Source organism: Perca fluviatilis, chromosome 2 (assembly GCF_010015445.1).
Source record: "Perca fluviatilis chromosome 2, GENO_Pfluv_1.0, whole genome shotgun sequence".
NCBI lineage: Eukaryota > Metazoa > Chordata > Actinopteri > Perciformes > Percidae > Perca > Perca fluviatilis.
In genome coordinates, this window is record NC_053113.1 from 3384552 (window position 1) to 3411383 (window position 26832).

Genomic DNA, 26832 nt, shown 5'->3' on the forward strand with positions numbered 1-26832 from the left:
CAACTATCACTGCAAAATAAGAAATTTAACATTGAAGTTTTGCTCTTTAAAAAGTACATTTTAACCATATATATTATTGTATGTATATCAGTGGTTGAAGAAGTACTCAGACCTTTTACTTAAGCAATAAAGGATATCTCATTGTATAATGAGATATTACTTTTATAATATCTTACTTTTAAATATAATTATATTATAATGACCTCCTGGTCATGCTCCTCCTGTCTCACCTCAGCTCTGAGCTTCAGCTCCACTCTGCAGGTGGGGGGAAGGGCAGCTTTCTGTGAGTTCAGGTCACCTGCTCTCTGCAGTGTGTATGAAGAAAAAAGAGAGAGACGCAAAGGCGCCCCTCCTCCTGATGGGCCATTAATTAAGTGGGAGTTGCAGCAGAGGAGAGAACCTCAACAATATTCTGCTGTTCACCTCTGACTCTCTGTGTCTGTTTTACAGGTTGTAGGGGTTGGAAATCACAAAAGCATCAATAATTATCACCACAGTTCTACTGTAGTACTACTACAAAAATAAACAGCAACACTGAATGATAAAGCTGTGGAGAGGCTCCAGTGTCTGCACAGGATGTGAGAGGGAGGCCTGCTAGTTTGTCCCACTCCAGTTACCTCACCAGGAATACCATACAGGACACTGATAATTCTCTGTGGAGGCAAACATGTCAGCCACTGGCTGCCCAAAGTGATGCCACAATTAACTGTCAAAATACCGGAGCTGCCACTTACTTCAGTAGCCCCTGACTATCAGACTCCCATTGAGACGCTTGTACTTTACTGTACCGTAAATTCTCCGTCTCAGGTGTTGGGGGAAACTTAAGCGCATATTCTTTCAACGGCATACTTAAATATGTGTTAACTGAGAAAATTAATTAAACGATTTTTTAAAAACAGTAGCAATACAATATTGTGCTCACTTGCTATTGTGAGATCTGTTAGGCTACAGTGCTGCTCCATGCATCTAATATAATGTGAGCAGGGACAGCAAAACAGTTTGGGGACAACTGAGGCGAAGGTAGTCATTTTCTGTAAGCATAACTAATTTGTCTATTCTTACACCTTTGTCACTGTATCCTACTGAGAGGTGCATCATTCATATCTCAAATTATATTAACTTAAGTTGTGCAAGTGTAGGAGAACAATAACTAATTGAATTATGGAAGAAAAATGAGATGTACTTCAAGTCTTTCCCTGCAGATATAATAAAGCCGTATACCTTTGATTAAAGCACATTTAGTACCAGATTAAACCAGACTAAGAGGCTCTACAGCAGCTCTATGAGGGGTGTGCTTTATGAGTAGGAGCAAGGTAACATCTGGTACCTGTACAGATGTTACCTTGCCTCCTACCTTGCTCTAGTAGTCCCTGGACTAAAGATGAAAACAGCCTCTTGGCTAGAGTTTAGATCTTTGCTCCGAGCCTGAGCCGTAATCTCGGCCCAATTTCGCTTCACTATCCTCGCGACAGCCAGGTCCTTGATCAAGCATTTGTGTTTTTTTTTAATCATTAATACTTTATTAGCCTAATTGGTGGGGAGAAAGCTACGCCCATAATCAGAAATATTATCTATATAAGCTATATTTAGGCCAAAGTAACAAATGTGTCCAAAAGTTACGCAAGTTGGACTTCAGTTACAAATGCAACATGTGTAATGCGAGTCTCCTCCTCTATCACACCGGCGTGCTGGGCTGTATTGTGGAGCTTTAGCGCAACATGGAGCTTGAAATGTAAGAGAATAAAAGAAAACGGAGAATTACCTCTGAGCAAGTTTGGTGGAAAGTCGGAGGTATGGAAACCATTTTAAACAGTAGTGTTTAACGAAGCATATGTGCGGTCTTGTCGAATGTGCATTAGGCTATAGTACACTCTGCTCAGCCTTGACAGCTGATAAACGGGAGAAGTGGAAGATGAACAGACACATGAAGCAGGCTCGCGGTAGAAATAATGATAGTCAGCCTCAACGTCCCTTTGTTACTTCCGCTATAGGCTCCCTGTGAGGGCGGTAAAGCCGTGGCAAGCCCTCAAAGAGAAATGCATTGAGTGCTTTTTCTACTCTCATTCAATCCATTTCATGATCCATCCATCTTGGAATAAAACTAACAGCGAAGTTTTACATGCGTCGCTTTGTTGTCATTATTCATTAAGATCATTTTAAACAGATTTCTCAGTTCAAACAGAAGCTCTGAATTGTAGTTGAGAAACATTATAACGGCCCACGTAATTAAAAAGTGTTGGGTTGAAATCGTCGGCCCGGCATATGAATGTAAAGTTCGGGCCAGACCTTGGACACAACATGCACAGGCTCGGTAGGGTCAGGCTTGACTTGCGCCTGATCTAAGCTCTCGACTCTTGGCTAACTCCTGCATTTATACTCAGTGTTGATTAGTCACCACTGTTCCTGTTAAATAAAACCAATAAATACACATAAATGCTAACATCAGCATGCTAAAATGCTCACAATGACAAGGCTGAAAATGCTGATGTTTAGCAGGTTTAATGTTTGTGGTTTTAACTCTCTTAGTTTAGCATGTTAGCATGCTAGCATGCCACTTAGCACTAACACACAGCAGCAAATACAACTGAGGCTGATGGGAATGTAATTTTGTAATACCTTTGTCATAAACAAAAAGTATTGGACAAATTGAAATTCATGAAACGTATGTCATTAGATGAAAAGTCAGATAATTACAATAGTTACTAAGAGTTCATCCCTCTATAATCTCTAAACTAGCTTCACATTAAGTGGTGTTGGGTTTTGTGATGAAATATGATTTTCTATTTCTAGTTTTTAGTTGTAGTTTGATTCCCTAGTAAGTCAAAGGCCCAAAGAAATGTTTAGGCCTTCATTTGAAACTAAGTCACTAAGGATTTGATATATTCATGTCAATAGATATTATTATTTAAATATGATGGAAATAGTTTAACACAGTTTGGTTATTTATGCCTCACAACATGCATATATCCCCAGAATAGTTAAATCAGCAACTACAAAAAAATATGTCTGTATTAATATTTAGAAAAACATACACTCCACTTGAAATAAATGTTGATATAGTTTAACAGATATAAATAAAATGTTTTTATTGATAACATTGGCAAAATAGCCACTACATTCAAATTCAGCCAATCAAATGCTTCCTATATGCTACAGTAGTTTGTTTTTGTTTTTTACTTACTAATTTAATCTGTGGATATATCTACATTGTACATGTACTTTGAGTCCCACTTGCTTATTACCTGGTTTACTGTTACATGCAGAGAAATCAACAGCAGTGTCATGTGTTTTTTGTTTCCCCTTTGGTCATCCTTGTGGCTCCCTGTGGTCCTAAATTCTTCTAATCCTGGTCCAATCCTTACAGTTACCTTTATTATTAATTTCTTAAACTGTATTTAGTATAATAAACACTCTCTGTTGGTCATTGGACAAATGTAGAATAGTAAAACAAGGCCTTGAAACCAGAGTAGCTTGGGTGCAGTAACTGTGTGAAGCTGTGGGGGCTGCAGTGCCAGGTAGTTAGCCTTGTGCAGTAACTGTGTGAAGCTGTGGGGGCCAGTAGCCCGAGAGTAGCTTGGGTGCAGTAACTGTGTGAAGTTGGGGCGTCAGTGCCAGAGTAGCTCAGGTGCAGTAACTGTGTGAAGCTGTGGGGCCAGTGCCAGAGTAGCTCAGGGTGCAGTACCTGTCTGAAGCTGAAGGGCGCGCTGACTGAAAAAATGCTCAGATGCAGTACACGTGTGTAACATAGGGGTGAGAGCAAAAGTGTGTGTATGCAGAAAATGTACACACACCAATTTCTACTTGAAATCTTCCATTTTACTATTTTCTCTGAGGACCTCTCTGAAACTTTGAGAAAAGCATAAAAACAGCCTCTGGAGGCCATTATTAGTGAAAATAAAGTGAGGACCGCCTAAATGTCCGTACTCACTTTGTAAAAAGGTCCCTACTCCAAAGGTCTAAAACTCATGCTTGGCCTCACAAAGATAGCAATACACACAACTCAGCACCCACACACACACACACACACACACACCCGCACCCACACACACTCCCACACCTGCACCCACACACACACGCACCCACACACACACACCCACACACACACACTCCCACACCCACACACACCCGCACCCACACACACACACACAAACACACACCCACACCTGCACACACACACACACACACACACACACACACCTGCACCCACACACACACACACACACACCTGCACCCACACACACACACACACCAACCCACACACACACACACCCACACAACCCACACACCACACACCTGACCCACAACACACACCCACGCACTCCACACACCACACAAACACACACACACAAACACACCCAACACAAAATGACAAAACCGCACCCACACACACACGCACACCCGACACACCCACACCGGACCCACAACACACCCAACTGTACCCACACACACACCCACGCACACACACCCACACCCACACACACCCGCACCCACACACACACACACACCCGCACCCACACACACCCACACCTGCACACACACACACACCCGCACCCACACACACACACACACCGCCCCCACACACACACACACACCCACACACACCCACACCTGCACCCACTTTTTCGACTTTTTACTCTTTTTAATTTTTTTTCACTTTCTTTGACATACAATGCTGTCATTTTCAACTTTTTCCGACATTCTATACCATGACTTTTTCCACTTTTTTTGACATTCTTACAATGACTTTTTTCACTTTTTTCGACATATTATGCTATGAGTTTTTCCGCTTTTTTTCGATATATTATACTGTCTTTTTTCGACATACTATACTATTGGTTCAATGTCTAGTGTATTGCCTTATGTCTGACTGACTTTCACTTTTTCAACTCTTTTTGACATACTATACTGTCTTTTTCCACTTTTTTTAACATACTATACTATGACTTTTTCAACTTTTCCGACTTTATTTAACATACTATACTATGACTTTTTTCAACAAATTATACTATGACTTTCAACTTTTTTCGACATACTATACTAAGAATATTTTCAAATTTTTTTAATTTTTTGACTACTATACTCTTTTTCAACTTTTCCAACTTTTTCGACATATTAAACTGTTTCTCAACTTTTTTAAACTTTTCAATGCTATAATGACTTTTTCTTTTTTAGGTATACCGAAAAAGTTAAAGTTGAAAAAGTCATAGTATTGTATACATACAATATATACATATTATACTGTCTTTTTCAACTTTTTTTGACATATTTTACTCTTTTTTATTTTTTTTCCACTTTCTTTGACATACAATCCTGTGTTTTTCAACTTTTTTTCGACATTCTATACCATGACTTTTTCAACTTTTTTTGACATATTTTACTCTTTTTTTATGTTTTTTCACTTTCTTTGACACACAATGCTGTCTTTTTCAAATTTTTTTCGACATTCTATACCATGACTTTTTCAACTTTTTTTGACAGTCAATACTATGACTTTTTCCACCTATTTCGACATACTCTACTCACTTTTACAGTTTTTAAACTTTTCAACATACTAAACTGAGTTTTTTACTTTTTAAACTTTTTTTGACATGCTATACTGTCTTTTTCGACATACTATACTATGACTTTTTCAACTTTTCCAACTTTTTTTCAACATACTATATTATTACTTTTTCAACTTTTTTCGACATATACAGTGCCTTGCGAAAGTATTCGGCCCCCTTGAACTTTTCGACCTTTTGCCACATTTCAGGCCTCAAACATAAAGATATAAAACTGTAATTTTTTGTGAAGAATCAACAACAAGTGGGACACAATCATGAATTGGAACGAAATTTATTGGATATTTCAAACCTTTTAAACAAATAAAAAACTGAAATATTGGGCGTGCAAAATTATTCAGCCCCCTTAAGTTAATACTTTGTAGCGCCACCTTTTGCTGCGATTACAGCTGTAAGTCGCGTGGTATGTCTCTATCAGTTTTGCACATCGAGACTGACATTTTTGCCCATTCCTCCTTGCAAAACAGCTCGAGCGCCCAGTGAGGTTGGATGGAGAGCGTTGTTGAACAGCAGTTTTCAGTTCTTTCCACAGATTCTCGATTGGATTCAGGTCTGACTTTGACTTGCGGCCATTCTAACACCTGGATATGTTTATTTGAGAACCATTCCATTGTAGATTTTGCTTTATGTTTTGGATCATTGTCTTGTTGGAAGACAAATCTCGCGTCCCAGTCTCAGGTCTTTTGCAGACTCCATACGGTTTCTTCCAGAATGGTCCTGTATTTGGCTCCATCCATCTTCCCATCAATTTTAACCATCTTCCCTGTCCCTGCTGAAGAAAAGTAGGCCCAAACCATGATGCTGCCACCACCATGTTTGACAGTGGGGATGGTGTGTTCAGGGTGATGAGCGGCGTGCTTTTACGCCAAACATAACGTTTTGCATTGTTGCCAAAAGTTCGATTTTGGTTTCATCTGACCACAGCACCTTCTTCCACATGTTTGGTGTGTCTCCCAGGTGGCTTTTGGCAAACTTTTAAACAACACTTTTATGGATGGATATCTTTAAGAAATGGCTTTCTTCTTGCCACTCTTCCATAAAGGCCAGATTTGTGCAGTATAGACTGATTTTTGTCGTCCTATGGACAGAGTCTCCCACCTCAGCTGTAGATCTCTGCAGTTCATCCAGAGTGATCATGGGCCTCTTGGCTGCATCTCTGATCAGTGTTCTCATTGTATGAGCTGAAAGTTTAGAGGGACGGCCGGGTCTTCGTAGATTTGTAGTGGTCTGATACTCCTTCCATTTCAATATTATCGCTTGCACAGTGCTCCTGGTGTTAAAATTGGGAAATCTTTTTGTATCCAACCCGGCTTTAAACTTCTCCACAACAGTATCTCGGACCTGCCTGGTGTGTTCCTTGTTCTTCATGATGCTCTCTGCGCTTTTACACAGACCTCTGAGACTATCACAGAGCAGGTGCATTTATACGGAGACTTGATTACACACAGCTGGATTCTATTTATCATCATTAGTCATTTAGGTCAACATTGGATCATTCAGAGATCCTCACTGAACTTCTGAGAGAGTTTGCTGCACTGAAAGTAAAGGGGCTGAATAATTTTGCACGCCCACTTTTTCAGTTTTTTATTTGTTAAAAAAGTTTGAAATAGCCAATGAATTTCGTTCCACTTCATAATTGGGACCCACTTGTTGTTGATTCTTCACAAAAAATTACAGTTTTATATCTTTATGTTTGAGGCCTGAAATGTGGCAAAAGGTCGAAACGTTCAAGGGGGCCGAATACTTTCGCAAGGCACTGTATACTATGACTTTTTCAACTTTTCCTACTTTATTCGACAAACTATACTATGAATCTTTCAACTTTTTTCTAGATACTGTGCTAAGAATTTTTCAACTTTTTGTACTTTTTTTGACTACTATACTGTCTTTTTAAACTTTTTTCTGACATGCTATACTGTCTTTTCCAACTTTTTTCAAAATATTAAACTGTCTTTCACATCTTTTTAAAACTTTTCAATACTATACTGATTTTTGCTTTTTTCATATACAATACTATGACTTTTTCAACTTTAACTTTTTTCGACATACAATACTGTGACTTTTTCCACTTTTTTGACATACAATACTGACCTTTTCACTTTTTTCGACATATGACTTTTTAACTCTTGTCAACATACTCTACTGACTTTTTCACTTTGTCAACTTTTTTTGACACAATCCTGACGTTTTCACTTTTTTCGACATATACCGTCTTTTTTTCACTTTTTTCAACATATTATACTGTCTTTTTCAACTTTTTTTGACATATATTATACTGGCTTTCAACTTTTTCCGACATACTATACTATGTTTTTGTCGACATTCTATACCATGACTTTTTCCACTTTTTTCAACATTCATACAATGACTTTTTCCACTTTTTTCGACATGTTATACTGTGAGTTTTTCCACTTTTTTTGACATACAGTACTAACTTTTTCCACTTTTTTCGACATACTATACTATTGGTTCAATGTCTAGTGTATTGCCTTATGTCGTGTCTTGCTGTTGTGTCTTGCTTCCTTGCCTTTATGTCTTTTGGATTGTTTTCATGTGTGCCTGCCTACTTCTGGACACTTTTGGTTCTAAGTTTTTGATCAATAAATTCCTAAACTCTGCATTTTGGTCCAAGCCTTGCACTTTTTTATTAAAGTTTTAAACCAAGTTTGAGAGGCTCCCACCCTGCTTCTCTGCTGCTCTCTGCTACTCTCTACTGCTCTGCTGCGCTGCAGTAGCGCCAAGCGGCCACGGAGACGCTATTTTGCTCAATAAATCATCCCAAACTCATATAAACTTATAAACGATCACAGCAAATCGATCAAAATGAGGAACGCTTCACGAATTTGCGTGTCATCCTTGCGCAGGGGCCATGCTAATCTTCTCTGTATCGTTCCAATTTTAGTATATGTGATAGCGAACTATCACACTAGTACCAAGGTCCGGAGGGGTATTTATAGGCCTCTGGAGCTGAAGGAACTCTCCCACGGTTGGAGGAAAGATAGGCAGTAAAGGGGAGCAAACCCTGGCTGTATCTGGACATATAGCAACAGTAAGCAGAGGTCTGGATGCTATGCTGTGACATCTGGATGTTTAGTAACCCAAACGGAGCAGATGTGACCCAATCTGAAATACTTTATGTTCTGTCTGCCTGCTGAGGAACTCACAGGGGCTGATGGGAAAACTATGCAAAGAAGCTTACGTCAGAGAGCCAGGATTGGTGTGCTGAAGGCGAAAGAACAAAAGACGTACTCGCACACCCCTCCCCCCGGCTCAGTGGAGGCACTTTGACCCCCCCAAAAATCCCCGGCTGGGAGTACGGGGGTGGGGGAAGACTTTAGGCAGTGTAACACACAAAGGGGGAGAGACAAGGAGACACACAGGCTGCAACACATGTTCACGGCACGAAACCAGCCTGTAAACAGAAATTGTGTCTGTGAGTCTGTGTGTGTGTGTGCGTGTGTGTGATGGGGGAGGGGGAGGAATGTAGGCTGTGTAACTAACAAAGGGGGAGAGACAAGGAAGCTGCAACACGCGCTCACGGCAGAAGCAACAGCTTCCCTTCGGTAGCCGAAAACATTTTGGATTACTAAACCTTGTTTCTGCTGTTGAATCAAGCATGAGAGACAATTCAGTGTGTGTGTGTGCGTGTGTGTGTGTGTTTAGGAGGGAAACCAAGCAAGAGCAGACAGAGAGGAAACAACATGGAGTACACATCTGAAGCTTTTTGCTTCAGCTCCTTGAAAAGTGCTATACAAATTCAATTTATTACTATTATTATTGTTACCCGACCGAGCAAAAGGAGAGACAATTCACAGTGTGTGTGCGTGTGTTTAGGAGGGAAAAACGAGCCCAAGCTGATTTTTTTTTATTCAAGTGGATGAACTGTTCTTTAAAAACCGTAGTTTCAAAACCATTGAAATATGATAAATGTATTACTATTGTACACATTATGTGGTTCCTTCCTGCTTCCTACTTCCTGTTTACATTTAAATATATATATTTATATATATATATTTCTAGGTCAGTTAATGTGCTGCATTGACCATTTTAACAGTAGAAAAGCTCGGATTTCATTTTAACGGTAGAAAAGCTCAGATTTCCTTAAATTAACATTTAAAAATGTAATAAAAAATAAATCCAATGCAGTTGCATAAACTCTCCACCAGATGTCAGTCTAAGACCGTGTGTGGAGAGAGGAGGGCACTGCTGTCACTGTGGTCTGACTGCAAGACATGGAGGAATCGCACAGAATGTGTAACATTAGTCACAGAAATATATTTATAATTATGGCCTTGATGTGCATTGTTGTAATGTTTAACAACAACTAATCCACAAAACATGCCGTTACATTCATTATGGTCTCACGGCAGTTTTTTAAATCGTCACATTACTTTTAATCTATTGATTCGTGTACCTTGACATGATTATCTTGTTTATTTTGTGTTGCTGAGAACGTAATGTATTTGTGCTGGTCAGAACGTAATGCGAAGCATTTATAAGGAGGTTGGGTTTCGGAAAAGTGGAACGGGGAAACAACACGGGAAAATTGCCAAACCATAGGAGGGAAAACCGAGCCCGACCAGAAACAGAGTAAACAGCATCTGAAGCTTTTTGGTCTTTTTTGTGTTGTTCTGTTGCAGCTAAGCTCTTCAAAACCTAACTGGCCTCATAAAAAAAATGAAGGAAATATGTTTCATTTATTTATTCATTAACATTTAATGTTTAATAGCAATTTACTAAATGTTGTGTGACACGGTGGGTTCTACAAGACAGGCAAATATTAGCCCCCCTTTTTAATTTTTGAACTGAGCAGAAGCTAGGGACTCCAAACATAAATAAACTAGTTTATTACTTATCGGTATCAGTCTCTGGTCATAGGTTAATTTGAGTACATGTGTTTGAATGGGTGAGGTTGTTCCTGCTATGCTCACCATAGATAGCAGAGGGCCCTCTAGGCTTTACGATACACTGGGCATCAGAAGTAAGTAATTGTCAGTACGTGATGAAAGAGTTTAAGTGTGTACGCTACAGACAGCGATTCTGATCTAAATTGTATGTTTTTACAGAAATACATTTTTAATGTAAAATAATTTCCATTTAAGTGTAACATATCAATTCATGATTTAGCAGAGAGAGAAGTTTACCAACAAGAAAGGAAGTAATAACAGAAATATGACTAATAAAAATAAAAGCAATAGAAAGCAAGATTTGACATTAACGAGGAAACTTCAGGTTCAACACAGGGTTTTGTGTATACGGATCAGTTGTTACCGGGTTAAATCGGTGGCTAACTTATGCTGAACACCTAACCTGGTCGGGAGCAGGTTAAGTTGGAGATTAGAGATCAACCGGTGTAAAAGCACCGCCTACTGACCAATCAAAAAAACTCCCTTTTAGGAAGAAACCTTAGCAAACCCAGGCCAGTGGTGATGAACAGTGGGAAATAATAGTCACAATAAAGATAAAGGAACAGTGACTACAAATGGTAGTCATAGTAGTTCATGTCATAGATAATTCATGTCATAGATAAGACAAGTCATTCCTACCACAAGAGTAAAAAAAAAAAAGTGCTCGAAAGATAGGGACATTTTTCCTAACACTAAAACAATAAACGGCAACAATATCATAAGACAAGATCATGAGCCAAAAACACAAGAATGTCACAAGCAGCAAAGAGTGTTATATGATGAGGTCTGGTAGTGCAGAACAACTTCAGAGTCCAGAGTCCAGCTTGTCTAGTTTGCAGATGAGTTGGTGCGGGATTATGGTGGTGAATGCTGAACTGAAGTCTATGAACAGCATTCTCACATATGAGCCCTTTGTGTCCAGGTGAGTGAGGGCTGGGTGTAAGGCAGAGCAGATTGCATCATCTGTGGACCGTTGGGCTCGGTATGCAAACTTGAATGGGTACAGTGTGTGGAGGGGGGGGAGGGTGGATTCGATGTGTGACATGACTAGCTATTCAAAGCACTTCATAATGATAGGGGTCAGTGAAACAGGACGGTAGTCATTAAAACAGAATGGAGTAGGTTTCGCATTGGCAAAAACTACTCCATCCATAGCTTTGGCAAGGGTATGATGGTGGTAGCCTTGAAGCATGATGGAACAACAGCCTGTCTCAGAGAAGTGTTGAAGATATCTGTGAAGACATCCTTAAGGTCCTCAGCACACGACCAGGGATGTTGTCTGGGCCTGCTGCTTTGCGGGTGTTGATAGTGGAGAATGTCCTCTTCACGCTGGCAGCAGACAGACAGATCTTGGGGGGCTGGTGGAGTCTTCCGTGGACTTGTGTTGTTTTATGCTTCACACCATGCAAAGAAGCTGTTGAGGTGTTTGAGCAGAGAGATGTTGCTGTCGCAGATCTGTGGCATAGAGGAGGCCCCCTCACAGTTGTACCTGCTTCAAAACTGGTTTGGCCACTTTTACTCTCTGTCCGTGTGTGTGTGAGTGTGTGTGTGTGGGGGTGGGTGGGTGTGTGAGCGTGTGTGTGTGTGGGGGTTGTGTGGGTGTGTGAGGTTGTGGGTGTCTGTGGGTGTGTGGGGTCGGATGTGTGTGGGTATGGTGTGTGTGTATGGGGGTGTGTGGGTGTGTATGCGTTTGGTTATACAGTACAGGACACACCTTCTCGTTCAATGCATTTTCTTTATTTTCATGACTATTTACATTGTAGATTCTCACTGAAGGCATCAAAACTATGAATGAACACATATGGAATTAAGTACTTAACAAAAAAGTGTGAAATAACTGAAAACATGTCTTATATTTTAGATTCTTCAAAGTAGCCACCCTTTGCTTTTTTTGATAACTCTGCAAACCCTTGGTGTTCTCTCAATGAGCTTCATGAGGTAGTCACCTGAAATGGTTTTACCTTCACAGGTGTGCCTTGTCAGGGTTAATTAGTGGAATTTTTTCCCTTATTATTGGGGTTGGGACCATCAATTGTAATGTGCAGAAGTCAGGTTGATACACAGCTGACAGCCCTATTGGACAACTGTTAGAATTCATATTATGGCAAGAACCAATCAGCTAAGTAAAAAGAAATGAGTGTCAGTCCGGAAAATTGTGAAAACTGTGAATGTGTCCCCAAGTGCAGTCTCAAAAACCATCAAGTGCTACAACGAAACTGGCTCACATGAGGACCGCCCCATGAAAGGAAGACCAAGAGTCACCTCTGCTGCTCAGGATAAGTTCATCCGAGTCACCAGCCTCAGAAATCGCAAGTTAACAGCAGCTCAGATTAGAGACCAGATGAATGCCACACAGAGTTCTAGCAGCAGACACATCTCTAGAACAACTGTTAAGAGGAGACTGCGCAAATCAGGCCTTCAATGTCAAGTAGCTGCTAGGAAACCACTGCTAAGGAGAGGCAACAAGCAGAAGAGATTTGTTTCGGCCAAGAAACACAAGGAATGGACATTAGACCAGTGGAAATCTGTGCTTTGGTCTGATGAGTCCAAATTTGAGATCTTTGGTTCCAACCGCCGTGTCTTTGTGCGACGCAAGTGCAGAACGGGTGGATTCTACATGCCTGGTTCCCACCGTGAAGCATGGAGGAGGAGGTGTCATGGTGTGGGGGTGCTTTGCTGGTGACACTGTTGGGGATTTATTCAAAATTGAAGGCATACTGAACCAGCATGGCTACCACAGCATCCTGTAGCGACATGCCATCCCATCCGGTTTGCGTTTAGTTGGACCATCATTTATTTTTCAACAGGACAATGACCCCAAACACACTTCCAGGCTGTGTAAGGGCTATTTGACCAAGAAGGAGAGTGATGGAGTGCTGCGACAGATGACCTGGCCTCCACAGTCACCGGACCTGAACCCAATCGAGATGGTTTGGGGTGAGCTGGACCGCAGAGTAAAGGCAAAAGGGCCAACAAGTGCTAAGCATCTCTGGGAACTCCTTCAAGACTGTTGGAAAACCATTTCAGGTTACTACCTCTTGAAGCTCATCAAGAGAATGCCAAGAGTGTGCAAAGCAGTAATCAGAGCAAAGGGTGGCTACTTTGAAGAAACAAGAATATAAGACATGTTTTCAGTTATTTCACACTTTTTTCTTAAGTACATAATTCCACATGTATTCATTCATAGTTTTGATGCCTTCAGTGAGAATCTACAATGTAAATAGTCATGAAAATAAAGGAAACGCATTGAATGAGAAGGTGTGTCCAAACTTTTGGCCTGTACTGTGTATATATATATATATATATATATATATATATATATATATATATATATATATATATATATATAGTTTATATATGTCTGGTTATAGCGTTTGGCTATATGTGTTTGTTTTTGGTTATATATGTTTGTCTAGGGTTTTGGTTATATATCTTTGTGTTTGGTTATATATGTTTGGTTATATGTTTGTCTGTGGTTTTGGTTATATATGTTTGATTATGCATGTTGGGTTATATTCTTTGGTTATATATGTTTGTGTTTGGTTATATGTTTGGTTATATATGTTTGTCTGTGTTTGGTTATATGTTTGGTTATACATGTTTGTGTTTGGTTATATGTTTGATTATATATGTTTGTCTGTGTTTGGTTATATGTTTAATTATATATGTTTGGTTACTCCTCAATGTCTGTGGCTGCCTGCTTAAACATTTCCCAGTCTGTTTTGTCAAAGCAGACTTGAAGAGCAGAGGAGGACCCCTATGGCCACACTAGAACCTGCTTCAGAGCTGGTTTGGCCAGTTTCACTCTCGGTCTGTATGCTGGCATTAGCATAACAGTGAGGTGGTCAGAGAGATCGCTGTGGGGGAGGGGTGAGGCCTCTTATGCTCCTTTGTGTGTTGTGTAGACCAGGTCCAAAATGTTGTCCCCTCTTGTTGGAAATCAATGTGCTGGTGAAGTTTTGGAAGGACAGTCTTAGGGTCAGTATGATTAAAATCCCCAGCGAGAATGATGAATCCATCTGGGTGGACTGTCTGCTGTGCACTGATGGCCTGATATAGTTCACAAATTGCAGCCTCCCAATCACTGTTGTTGGGGGTGGTGGGGATGTAAACAGTGACTAGCAGAATCACTGCAAATTCCCCTTGGTAGATAGAAAGGACGGCATCTTAGGATCATGAACTCCGCCAGTGGTGAACGGTGTTTACCTTCTTTCTACGGCGTCCCAACACCATGTTTAACATATGTAAACACAGACCCCACCGCAGCGAGTATTTCCTCCATTGACGAAGACTCTGTCTGCTCGGTAGCATGTTAGCTGCTCCAGTTGTACAGCGGAGTCAAGGATGTTGTCATTTAGCCATGTTTCAGAGCACAAAGCAGTTACTCATGTCTCGCTGCGCCGACCTCAGCAGTCGTATGTGATCAATTTTGTTGTCCAATGATCGCACATTAGCCAGGATGATGGATGGTATGGTTGGACGATTTGGATTTGTCGCTAGACTAGCCCAGATACCGCCGCGCTTGTCTCTCTTCTGCTTCCTCTTGCATTGTTTGCGGCACCTCCTTTCTGGGGAAGGAGTAGCAGTCGAGTCCGGTGTGGTCACAGGCCGCCGGAGTAAACCTAGCTCTTTGAGTGTCTCTGTTTGTACAATGTCCAAAAGTGTGGTGTGGCTTTGTCCTGCTGATGTCTAGCAGAATCTGTCGACTGCACTTGTTCTTTAGTTGTGGACAAACGACACAAACACGAAAAATGTCCTTACAAACACTAACAGGACAAAACACTGTGCGGTCAGGACAGAGAGGGGTTTGCTGCGTCCACACACGCCGCCATCTAAAAGTTTCCCTGATGGGTATTCTTATAAAAGATACCGGTTTTCAGCGGAGGAATTAAGTATAGGCTATATCTCTTGGCTTCTTGAACCGTGTCTTGTGATTTGAATTATGTTTTTTTTATTTGCTCTCACGATGGCTTTCCACTGCCAGGTTGCAAATAATAATAGGCTAAAGCAATGACAGTTTATGGAAAGCACAAGTGTAATTATGGTCAGATTTTGTCTGACTGTTGGGGAAGTGATATTAAGCGTTGTGATTTACGCGTTCACAGCGTCGGCTATTTTTTTCCCATCTCTCCTTCCTGTTTTAGGAAGCAGCAACTGTATTGCGTTTTGCCTGCAAAACCGTGTCTGCGTTCTTCATATTTATGTAGAATTATAGTTTGCTCTTCTAATGTATAATATTACTCTGGTAGATATTTGTGATTGTATCCGCTCAGCATGAAGTGCCCTGAGAAAACTTCTGTTATGATTTGACACTATAAATAAAATAAAATTGAATTAATGTTGCACGTTGTTGTGATAATTTACTCACAGAATCTCGGCTCAATTTTCCTTTGTTTGAGGCTGTATCCCCATTTGCTGCTTTAGGGAAGGCCAGTTTAAAGGCAGGATCTCCTAGAGCACTTGTTGACTGTGGCCGGTTGGCATTCTCATTGAAGTGGGATGCTGAGATATAGAGTCTGCAACGAGAACAATACAAAATTATGTAATGGGTGTGTATTTTATTAATACAATACATTCTACAAAAAAATAGAAGTCTACACACTGTGCTAAGCTAACGTTTTTGTACTTTTTTAAATAATCTGGCCAGATAATATGTAGACTGTTGCTCATTTGAAATAGCAGTAATAACAAACATAAAATACTATCATGATACATAAATACCCATCATGTAGTGCATAGGACAATATATCTGGATACAGTCTCTAAGATCAATGTTAAATGTCTGCCCACATTATGTACTGTCTCACTGATAAGGTCCCAATATTTGTTTTCTCTTTTTTTCCCTCTTTCAACTGCAATGGGAATATATGGTCCATACATATATACAATTTGGGAATAACTATTACCAGTAATTATGATATGTATAAATGATTACTTTTGACTTTTCGGCTAATAAATAAAAATGATAACAAAATACAACAAAATTTGTAAACTAACATTTACAAAAATTTTATTTCACTAACCTCTGCTTCTGAGGCGAGTCTTAAGAGTGTCCTTGGATAGTTGGATAGCCAATACTCCGGGACACTGGCCTGGGAAACAGGTCTAACGGCTCCCTAAGAATAAATTCACATATATTAGGAAATGGGAAGGAGACAATGTGATAATATTGCAAGTCATAAGACATTTCATTTTTCATTGTAAGCATACAACAAAAAGTATGCTAACTATCAGAGATCAGCAGCAATAGAACACAAGAAAAAAACATATGTGAAGAGGTAGCGTTCTCTATCTACTATAACATAAATGAGAAATAAAGGCACTTTGATGAGCGTAGTAACACTAAACAGTGGCAGTGCAAACAGTGCAGTATAAGAAGATATTTAACAAGTGAGATGCAATGCAGATATATGTGTATATAATAAATAATAGGTAACTAGCTAAGTTAATCACATGTAGAGCTTATAAAATATATTGAAATACACGTATAACCTCATCTGTGTGTCAAGGAAGACAGAAGGGAGAAAGAAAGGAAATAAAAAAGGGTTGGCAAGCCGGGGACGCATTGCACAGAATCAGTCATGTATATCAATAATATAAACCTTTATTTATGTAATTTATAAAAGATTATCAGTGTACCTACTTAAAACGAAAATAATACCTACTTGCCAGATTCCCTGGCGAGCCACGGTGTGTCCCGTCTCACAGCAGTGGAGAAAAAAAGCTGCTAGCGCCTCCGGAGGACTTCGGGGCGCTTTTGCCCCTAAAAAAACGGACTTGAACCCGGCGAGAGCACCAACAATGATTTGCTGAGTATATGCGCTCGCCATCTTGCTAAAAGACGATGTGATGCACTCACACAATCAATCACAGAGTATCTATAGTTTACCCTTGGCCCCAGATTAACAATATTACAAATAAACTAAAATAGTAGGCGACATCACTATAGTTTCCTTTGTAGCTAACGTTACTATACAGTTAACTTAGCTACAGTACTAACTTTAATTAGTAACTAAGTAACTAGCTGAGACGAGGGGTCTATGGGGCTAACCTTTAGCATGCTAGTGTTAGCATGCTAGCTTGTTCTCAATGGCAAAACACTGCTACAACACACACAAATGCACCATAATATCCTAAAAAAATGGTATAGAACTACTTACATGTCCCTGTTCTGCAGGAATTCCACACAAAGTTGGAAGTGTGCCCTCATGTAGAAGAAGTCTCCCGGCTAATCCTGCCTTGTACAGGCCGAAGTTGCAGAAACAGCTAGCTAGCTCATATAGTCCTTACCTAGCTACTGCGCATGTGCAACTGACAACAAAGATGTTACAGAAGTTAAGAGGTCTTTCTCTGTTGATAAAACAGAGACCCGAACACAGGGTGAAAACATGAGCTGCAGCCATGTGCAGTACAACAAAAACATGATGTTTTTTGAAAATTAAAACATGTCAACCTATTCTGATACAATCTCAAATTCCAATTATGAACCTGAAAATGAGCATAATATGGCCACTTTAATGTTATAATCTACACAGTCACCACCCCACACATACAGGGATAAACAGTACGTTAGCTAGCAGTGGCACAGCAAGCTAACCAGCCAGCTAACCAACCATTAGGAAAAACTAAATTATTAACTCAGTTAGCTAGTAATCTATGTTGTAAAATTGTTTTTACTCACCATTTCAATGCTTGGGAGAGGGTTCCGAATAATGGGAATGGATCCTTTCATCAACAGTAGTAGTTTTGATACGACTCAGTACAAACAGCAGTGAAAAATGTGCAGTACATAGCTAGCTAGCCGAGAAGCTAGTAAATGTGTGCCATTGTCCATTTATAAGGTAGAATAACTCAGATTTCCTTAAATTAAGATTTAAAAACAATACTTACTAATATAATATATTTATTACAAAAATATATTAAAAAAATCCAATGCATTTGCATAAACTCACCACCAGATGTCAGTCTAAGACCGTGCGTGGAGAGGAGGGTGCTGTGTCAGTATGGTCTGACTGCAGGACATGGAGAAATCACAGAGAATATATAACATTAGTCACAGAAACTTCTTTATATTTATGTTTCCTTAATGTGCTTTGTTGTAATGTTTAACAAAAATTAATCCATAAAATCGCCCAACCATACTAACTAATATAGTATATATATTAAAAAAATATATTAAAAACATCCAATATAAAACCGAGCCCGATCAGAAACAGAGGAAACAGCATTTGAAGGCTTTTTCTCTGTTGCAGCTAAACTCTTCAAAAGCTAACTGGCCTTATTATGCAATTATAGCTCACTCTAAGGACTGAAGAGAGAGAGAGAGAGAGAGAAAGTGATATTATATATTTATATATATATGGAAATATGTATAGGCTATATTTTTTGCAGGGTTGCAACTGACAATATAATAGGCTAAAGCAACCAAAGTTTATGGAACAAGTATAATTATGGTCAGAGCTTGTGCCTGAGTGATGGGGAAGTGATATTAATAAGCTTTGCGAATTTATGCGTTTACAGCGCCGGCTAGTTTACTGTCAGCTTTCCTGTTGTTTTAGGAAGCAGCAACTGTATTGTGTTTTGCCTGTAAAACTGTGTCTGTGTTCTTCATATTCATGTAAAATTGTAGTTTGCTCTTCTTATGTAAAAAATGCACCTCTAGTAGATGTTTGTGATTGTACCTGCCCTACATTAAGTGACCTGAGAAAACTTTAACACTATAAATAAAATAAAATTGAATTAATGTTGTTGTGATAATTTACTTACAGAATGTCGGCTATATTTTCCCTCGTTTCAGGCTACACAATGTGCTAAACTACCTGAATAAATGGCAAGACCATACCTTATTTTTTTGTACTTTTTTAAATAATCTGGCCAGATAATATGTTATTTTTTCAGCATTTTGCCTTGTATTTTGTTCTATTTCTTTTGCCTTTCTGTAGCTTTCTGTATGTTTCCTGTTTTTGTATGTTTATTCTGTAGTTTTCTGTTCCCTGTCTTGTAAATTTATCCTGTATTGTATTCTGTGGTCTGTGTTTATCTTGTTGTGTTCCCTGTTCTGTTTCCTGTTTTATTTTGATAGTCTGCTTTCAGTTTTGTTATGTCTAGTTTTACTTCCTGTGTTTTCCCGCCTGTGTGATTGTCTGATGTACTCCACCTGTTCCCCAGCCCTGGTGTCACCTGTCCTGTGTTTGCTTGTTACCTAGTTTATTTAGTGGGAATGCTGATTCAGCAGCATACCAACTACTGTTATCCTGTTCTTTATTTTTATTATTCCGTACGTTTTTGCGCTCTCTGTAACTTCTGCATACGTTCAGCTATTAAAACCATTCAACTTTTAAAATGTTCAGCTCTTTCAGCTAATGATGGGACTTCTTCAACTTTTTTTCTACTATTTATACTTTTCAAAACATTACGCTTTTTGTCGCTTTTTTAACAGTGAAGTCAATGAGAGCATGCTTCAAATCCTTTAAATCTTCTTCCGCTTCCAAAATGTTCAGCTCCTTCATACTTTCACCTACAGACGCCAAACTTTAAAGGGGTGATACCTTTTCATAGTTGAATAATGACAGTTTAGTGGGTTAACTAGGACATACATAAAACCTCTAAATCCCGTTGACAACTCTTTCCTCTGCAAATCTCACAATTTGAAACTGCCTCTGAAAATGGGTAAATCTCAACAAGCCGCCTAGTTGACGTCAACTCGGCAGCTCCTCCTCATTTGGCTCTAGTCTCTCTCTTTGTCACGCGTCAACATTAACATAGGCTACACAACTGACCTGAGATCAGTCTTCTGAATCTAGGTAGGGCAGATCTCAGAAATCGTATACATTTTTCTTCTGCTATTTTACCATTAAATTCACTTCTGAGACTTTTATGCGAGAAATCAACTATGTAGAGGTCAAATTCGCTCCAGGGCCTGCAGCTCCCCTCTTCCTGCTAGCTAAATGCCCGGTGTGTGTGAGTCAGCGAGCTTGTTACGCCAGCAATCTGTTACCACAGCTTCCAGTTAATCTTATAATGTGTGTATTCATAATGTGTTGTTATTTAAACAAACGATTGGGGAAATAAACGCTTGTTGTCCGCGAGTCTCATTGATCGAGCCCGTGGTGAGCTGGAGTCCATCAATGAGAGCTAGCTAGCCTCCTCATAACAAGACCTCTGAAATTCGCAAAAAATGCATTAAAATTGAAATCAGACAAGTGTTAGCTAAGCTTTATAAGACATTGGGGTAGATGTTATATAAGTGGTGTGACGAAATTCAAACTGTAAATAAACTATAGTTATGCTGAAAGTGTAGCTAGTTAGCTGCAATCATTTCCCAATATATTGAATGGGACATATAGCTAGCTAGCTGCTCGTCCTAACAAGATGCCTTGTGTTCATAAAAATGCCTTAAAATCAAATCGGACACAACAGTTAGCTTTATAAGACATTGAGGTAGATGTTATATAAGTGGCGTGATGAAATTTAAACTAAATATACTATAGTTATGCCGAAAGTGTAGCTAGCTAGCTGCAATCGTTTCCAATTTGAATTGAATGGGACATATAGCTAGCTAGCTGCTCGTCCTAACAAGATGTCCTGGATATGGAGCCCAGCAGGCAGTACTGAAAAAGCTGTTTAAGTTTAGTGATCATGTCAGGATATTTTATCAAATAAACAGAGTGTGCATTGCGCTGGCTAGAGTGATGATATTAACAACTAGAGTGTGAAGCCTTGAAAAAAATATCTATGTCCCTTGCTATGAATTGCGCTCATGCCCACAATATCTACTTGTCATACACAATTTATACACCAAAACAAAGGTATTCTTGTCTAGTTTCCGGCAATGTGCTCAATGTTGTGATACACCTTTTACTTTTGGCTCGTTGAGCTTCCAAATGATAACAGTTCCACACCTTCCTCCATTCGCTGCCCTGTTTAACATTCTCAACATTTCTGAGCGAAATGCAGAGCGAACCGCTTTTTTAAATCGATGATATGCTAACATTATTCAAGTTTATCCACATAAATCTTATATAGATATGTTCGCAAAGGCCTTCTGGTGCTCAGGATCACGTAATTTGACTGGTAGCAGTTATTGTGTTGGCAGTCTGAGCCTTTATTTGAGAGCTCGCTCTCAGTGTCTCTGAATAGCTGCAGTGTGGCACAGGTGACAGTTTCAGCAGGTGACATGCTTGTTAACTGATGAAAGATCAAAGCGATCTCATCACAAACATCAAAAGATATTTACAAACATATTCATTGGTCATTCGTTACCATGACAGCACTTTCACAGCCACACACAGATACAACAGGCAGTAATATGGACATTAGTCTTTATCTTTTGCGTCCCACTTCTGTCTGTCTGTGACTGTCTGTATGTCTATCTTCTCTTCTATTTTTTGTCATGTCTCTTTTCTCTCTCCATTTTCTCTTTTCCCTCTTTTATCTTGTCTTTCTTTTCTCTCTTTCCTCTTTTCTCTTCTCTTTTTTCTCTTTTCTCTTCACTTTTTTCTCTCTTTTCTCATTTGTCACTTTTCTCTTTCCATTTTCTCTCTCTCTTTACTCTCTTTTCTATCTTTTCTTTTCTCTCTTCTTTTCTTCTTCATTTTTCTTCATTTTTCTTTATTTTCTTTTTCCTCTTTTCTTTTTTCTTTTCTTGTTTCTCCTTTCTCTCTTCTCTTTTTCTCTTTTCTCTTCTCTTTTTCTCTCTTTTCTCATTTGTCTCTTTTCTCTTTCTCTTCTCTCTCTCTTTTGTCTTATTTTCTCTTTCTTTTCTCTTTCTTCTTTTGTCTTCTCTTTTTTCTTTCTTTTCTCTCTTTTCTCATTTGTCTCTTTCTCTTTCTCTCTCTATTCTTTTGTCTTTTCTCTTTTCTTTTCTCTTTTTTTTCTCTCTTTTCTGTCTTTTCTCTTTTCTTTCTTTTATCTTCTTGCTTTTCTCTTTTCTGTTGTTTTCTTTTCTCTTTTGTCTATTCTTTCTTTACTCTTTTCTGTTTCTTTTCATTCTTTTCTTTTCTTTTCTTCTTTTCTCTTCTCTCTTTTCTTTTCTCTTTTCTTTTCTCTTCTTTCTTTTCTCTTTACGTTCATTTCTCTTTTCTTTTTCTCTTTTCACTCTTTTCTGTTTCTCTTTTCTTCCTTTTCCCTTTTCTGTTTCTTTTCTCTCTCTATTTTCTATTTTCTGTCTTTTCTTTTTTCTCTTTCCTCTTTCCTCTTGTTTCTCCTTTCTCTCTTTTTTCTATTTTCTCTTCATTTTTTCTCTATTTTCTCTTTTCTCATTTGTATCTTTTCTCTTCCCCTTTTCTCTCTATTTACTCTTTTCTATCTTTTCTATCTTTTCTCTCTTTTCTCTTTGCTCTTTCTTCTTTACTATTTCTTCACTCTTTTCTCTCTTTTCTGTTTATCTTTTCTTTTTCTTCATTTTCATCTTTGTTTTCTTTTTCCTCTTTTATTTTCTTTCTTCTCTTTTTCTTTTATTTCTCCTTTCTCTCTTTTATATTTTTTCTCTTTTCTCTTCTATTTTTTCTCTTTTCTCATTGGTCTCTTTTCTCTTTCTCTTCTCTTTCTTTTGTCTTGTTTCCTCTCTTTCTTTCTTTTCTCTTTTCTTTTTCTTTCTTTTCTTTTCTTTTTTTTTTTTTCTTTTTCTCTTCTTTTCTTTTCCTCTTTTTTTTCCTTTTTTCTCTTTTCTTTTCTTTTTCTTTCTTTTTCTCTTTTCTTTCTTTTCCTCTTTCTTTTCCTTTCTTTCTCTTTTCTTTTCTTTTTCTTTTCTTTTCTTTTTTTTTTTTTTTCTTTTCCTCTTTTTTCTTTTTTCTTTTCTTTCTTTTTTTTTTCTTTTTTCTTTCTCTTTTTTTTTTTTCTTTTCTTCTCTTTTCCTCTTTTTTTCTTTCTTTCTTTTCCTTTTTTTCTTTCTTTCTTTTCTTTTTTTTCTTTTTCCTCTTTCTTTTTTCTTTTCTCTTTTTGTCTTTCTTTTTCTTTTTTCCTTTCCTTTTTTTTCTTTTTTCTTTTTTTTTTCTTGTTTCCTTTTCTTTTCTTTCTTTTTTCTTTCTTTTTTTCCTTTTTTCTTTTGTTTCCTTTCTTTTCTTTTCCTCTTTCTTTCTCTTTTTTTCTTTTCTTTCTTTTTTTCTTTTCTTTTTCTTTTCTTTCTTTTCCTTTTCCTCTTTTTCTTTTTTCTTTCTTTTCTTTCTTTTTCTTTGTCCTTTTCTTTTTTCACTTTCTTTCTTTTTTTTCTTTTCTTTTCTTTCTTTTTTCTTTTTTCCTCTTTTCTTTCTCTTTTCTTTCTTTTCTTTTCTTTCTTTTCACTTTTCTCTTTTCTCTTTTCTTTTCTCTTTCTTTCTTTTCTTTCTCTTTCTTTCTTTCCTTTCTCTTTTTTCTTTTTCTTTTCTTTCTTTTTCCTCTTTTTCTTTTTCTTTTCTTTCTTTTTCCTCCTTTTCTTTTCCTTCTTTCTTCTTTTCTTTCCTTCTTTCTTTTCTTTTTTTCTTTTTTTTTTCTTTTTTCTTTCTTTCTTTTTCTTCCTCTTTCTTTCTTTCTTTTCTTTTCTTTCTTTCTTTTCTTTTTCTTTGTTTTTTTTTTTTCCTCTTTCTTTCTTTCTTTCTTTCTTTTTTCTTTCTCTTTTCTCTTTTCTTTTCTCTTTCTTTCTTTTCTTTTCTCTTTCTTTTTTTTTTTTCTTTTCTTTTTCTTTTCTCTTTTTTTCTTTTCTTTTTTCTTTTTTTCTTTTTCTTTTTTTTTCTTTTTCTTTTTTTTTTTTTTTTTCTTTTCTCTTTTCTTTCTTTTCTGTTTCCTTTTCTTTTCTCTTTTCTATTTCTCTTTTCTTTCTTTTCTCTCTTCTTTCTTTTCTCTTTACTTTCTTTTCTGTTTCTCTTTTCTCTCTTTCTTTTCTGTTTCTCTTTTCTTTTTCTTTTTTTTTCTCTTTTTCTTTTCTTTTTCTTTCTTTTCTCTTTCCTTTTTTTTCTTTTTTCTGTCTTTTTTTTCTTTCTTTTTTTCTCTTTTCATTTCTCTTTTCTTTTTTTTTTCTCTTTTCTGTTTCTTTTTTCCTTCCCTTTTCCTTTTCCTCTTTTTCTTCTCTCTATTTTCTATTTGCTTCTTTTCTTTTTTTCTTTCCTCTTTTCTCTTCTTTCTCTCTTTTTTCTATTTTCTCTTTACTTTTTTCTCTCTTTTCTCATTTGTCTCTTTCTCTTTCCCTTTTCTCTCTCTATTTACTCTTCTTTTTTCTATCTTTTTTCTCTTTTTTTTCTTTCTTTTCTCTCTTGTCTCTTTTCTCTTTTCTCTTGTTTCTATTTTGTCTTTTCTTTCGTCTCACTTTTCTCTCTTCCTTTCTTTTTTCTCTTCTATTTCTTTTGTTTCTTTTCTGTTTCTCTTCTCTTTTCTTTCTTTACTCTTCTTTCTTCTTTCTTCTCTCTTATCTTTTCTTTTCTTTTGTCTTTTCTTTTCTCTTTTCTTTCTCTTTCTTTCTTTTCTCTTCTCTTTCTTTCTTTATTTTTCTTTCTTTTCTTTCTGTTTCTTTCCTTTTTCTTTCTTTTCTCTTGTTTCTCTTTTCTGTTTTCTCTTTTCTGTTTCCTTTTCTTTCTTTTCTCTTTTCTTTTCTCTTTTCTTTCTTTTCTCTTTTCTTTTTCTTCTTTCTTTTCTTTCTTTTTTCTGTTTCTCTTTTCTCTTTTCTTTTCTGTTTCTCTTTTCTTGTTTCTAGTTCTCTTTTCTGTTTTAATTTTCTTTCTTTTCTCTTTTCTTTTTCATTTCTCTTTTCTTTCTGTATTTTCTTTTCTCTTCTTTCTTTTCTCTTGACGTTCATTTCTCTTTTCTTTTTCTCTTTTCACTCTTTTCTGTTTCTCTTTTCTTCCTTTTCTGTTTCTTTTCTCTCTGTATTTTCTATTTGCTGTCTTTTCTTTTTTCTCTTTTCTCTTGTTTCTCCTTTCTCTCTTTTTTTTCTCTTCACTTTTTTCTCTTTTCTCTTTTCTCATTTGTCTCTTTTCTCTTTCCCTTTTCTCTCTCTATTTACTCTCTTCTTTCTTTTCTATTTTTCTCTCTTATCCTCCTTCCTCTTTTCTCTTTCTTCTTCTTTTCTTTCTTTTCTCTTTTCTGTTTCTCTTTTCTTTTCTTCATTTTCATCTTCGTTTTCTTTTTCCTCTTTTATTTTCTTTCTTCTCTTTCTTTTTTTTTGTTTCTCCTTTCTCTCTTTTATATTTTTTCTCTTTTCTCTAATCCACCTACCCAGACTTCTCCTGCCTGCTTGCCTATTTCTGCATTTGGGTCCTATAATTCCCTGCAACATAACAGACTATTGCTAATTTGAAATAGCAGTAAAAACAAACATAAAATACCTTCATGTTACAAAACTACCTGTCATGTATTTCATAGGACAAGATATCTGTATACAGTCTCTAAGATCAATGTTAAATGTCTGCCCACATTATGTACTGTCTCACTGATAAGGTCCCAATATTTGTTTTCTCTTTTTTTCCCTCTCTCAACTGCAATGGGAATATATGGTCCATACATATATACAATTTGGGAATAACTATTACCAGTAATTATGATATGTATAAATGATTACTTTTGACTTTTCGGCTAATAAATAAAAATGATAACAAAATACAACAAAATGTGTAAACTAACATTTACAAAAATTTTATTTCACTAACCTCTGCTTCTGAGGCGAGTCTTAAGAGTGTCCTTCCCATGTTTGTTTTCTTTTTTGTCACTCTTTCAACTGCAATGGTAATATATGGTCCATAGATATACAATTTGGGAATAACTATTAACAGTCATTATTCAAATTATTACTTTTGCTTTATAAGCTTCTGAATAAAAAAGTAAACAAAATACAACAGGTAAACTAACATTTACAAAAATTAAATTTCACTAACCTCTGCTTCTCACGGGAGTCTTAAAGGAATACACCACGGTTTGTTGAAATAGGGTTATTCACCGTCTCTGTATTTATATAGGTGGGCAAATGCATTTTTTTCTCAGTGCATGCATTGCCTGAGTCCGCCGGTGCTAGCTTAGCTTAGCATAAGAAATGGGATCCTTTTTTGCTGTTAGCATGTCGTGAGTAACAGTGACCCAACAACAAAAACAAAACTTAATTACTAATTGCGGCCTGCATTTTCACGAGTAAAAATAGCAATGCAGATTAAGACTATACGATTTCCTACGCAGATATTGACATAGGACTATATTGGGTGGAAGTGGGCTACAACCGAAGCACTGCTACTCAGGCACAGAGATATTGACAGCCCGCGGACCACCAAATGCCAATGCCCTGACTGAGCTCTGCGGGGCTCCGCGGCAGGCAGCTGGTGGTCCAGTGCTGACTTTGTGCCGGCCACAGACCCACGCAGGTTGCCGATATCTCTGGGGAGGAGTAGCAGCGCTTCGGCTTTAGCCTA

The 26832-nt window shown here is 37.6% G+C and overlaps 1 long non-coding RNA gene and 1 other non-coding gene across 2 annotated transcripts; both read right to left on the reverse strand.

The window, feature by feature from the left end:
* Positions 1-8380: 8380 nt before the first annotated feature.
* On the reverse strand, positions 8381-8486 carry LOC120554328. Its single transcript, XR_005638367.1, has one exon. It is a non-coding gene; the product is annotated as a U6 spliceosomal RNA (small nuclear RNA).
* A 9430-nt stretch (positions 8487-17916) lies between these two features.
* On the reverse strand, positions 17917-26398 carry LOC120571770. Its single transcript, XR_005641295.1, has 3 exons — positions 26308-26398; positions 26083-26150; positions 17917-18480 (listed from the first exon to the last, which is right to left on the reverse strand). It is a non-coding gene; the product is annotated as an uncharacterized LOC120571770 (long non-coding RNA).
* Positions 26399-26832: the final 434 nt, after the last annotated feature.